Source organism: Galeopterus variegatus, unplaced genomic scaffold, assembly GCF_000696425.1.
Source record: "Galeopterus variegatus unplaced genomic scaffold, G_variegatus-3.0.2 Scaffold1653, whole genome shotgun sequence".
In the NCBI taxonomy this organism is placed as follows: Eukaryota; Metazoa; Chordata; class Mammalia; order Dermoptera; family Cynocephalidae; genus Galeopterus; species Galeopterus variegatus.
Genome location: NW_007727764.1, coordinates 216,685 through 218,184, shown reverse-complemented (window position 1 = coordinate 218,184; position 1,500 = coordinate 216,685). Strand labels below are relative to the sequence as shown.

The 1,500-nt window shown below is 34.5% G+C and overlaps 1 protein-coding gene across 1 annotated transcript in view; it reads right to left on the bottom strand.

Moving 5' to 3' along the window:
* Positions 1-1,500, bottom strand: part of CEP128 (centrosomal protein 128kDa) — a gene marked incomplete at its 3' end in the record, with an annotated part of 161,188 nt that overhangs the window by 131,570 nt on the left and 28,118 nt on the right. The gene's annotated exons all lie outside the window — the stretch shown is intronic.

Sequence of the window (1,500 nt, the reverse complement as noted above, 5' to 3'; positions counted from 1 at the left end):
AATCTATTACCAAATCCTGTCTCTTTAATCTCAAAAAAAAAAAAAAAAAAAATCTCAAAACATACCCCTGTCCATCTCTCCCTTCTCATAATCTTGGTCAAGCCATCATCAGTCCTCATACGCTAATGTGATACATTTTTACCTTGCCCTCCTCAAATCCATTTTTCATATGGCATTCAAAGTAGGAGAGTTCTAAATTAAACTATTTAATCCTTTCCAAAAGCTTGCTTACCAGTGTACTTTTAGTATTCCATGTACTTTTTGCAATAAATGTCAAAAAATAAAATAAAAGTAATTAAATGAGAATACCAACCTTTATGAATCAAATAGAAAGTTAAACCTTGTAGCTTCCTCCCCAGTATTTTTATAAACACAAATTAAGAATTTGTGGTACTAGCAAAGCAGAACTGGATCCTAAAAATTTTACTCATCCACAAAGTTAGGCCACCTCATTTCATAAGAAACTTGACTCTGATTCTGTGTTAAATAAAGTTTCTCAGCCTTACACATACTGCTGGGTCACACAGACTATTACCAGATGTTACCAGTCTATAGATCAGAGGAGTCCCTTTCCAACACTGCACGTCCAAATCATTTAAACGAATCAACTAAACCATCCCTGCAACTTCCCCTGTATCTTCTTATAGGGCAACTATTTCCTGAAACTCATGTTCCCAGTGCTTAATTTATATTCTTCCATCAAATGTATATAAGCTATATAAAACCATTCTAAATGAAAACACACTATATAGAATGTTAATGCCATTTTGATTTTATCAACAAAATATAAGTATTAAACTAAGCTTTACCAGTTTAAAAGATTAATAATATAGCTCAACACAGCTCACAATTCAGGGATTTAAATGTTTTAGTGATATCAGCTACATGTGAAAATTATTTTGAACCACAATATATTAATTAGTAGAGAGCAGAGACTTTGGGGCCTTACTATGTAGATATGAATTCTGACTCCACTACATTACTCCTGTTTGATCTCCAGCAAGCTGAGTTATTTCACCTCTCTGTGCCCCTGTTTCCTCATCCATGAAAGAGACAAAATAACAATGACTAGCTCATGGGGTTTTTGCAAGAATTAAACTTAAATCTGCCTAGCATACAATGTGTTCAATAATATTAGCTAATAATACCAGAAATAATAATAATAGTAGTCTTTATTACTCAATTTCCTGACTTCCTCCCTTAAAAGCAGATAGTTATACAGACTATATTTGATATTCATAGATTCAGCATTTATAGTTTTGACTCTTTTTGTTGCAGCAACACAGAATTGTTGTGTGGTATGATATAGGTAGCTGGAGTTAGCAAGTGAACTTAGTAAACAAATTTCAATGCAGCTTTGTTGTTCCCTAATCTTGGCTGTGTATAGATTGTAACTCTTAAGAAGGTATAAACACTTTTGCTTCTTAAAAAAAATATGGCTTGGGGCCGGCCCGGTGGCGCACTGGATAGTGCGCCGCTTGGGAAGCGCGGCGGTGCTCC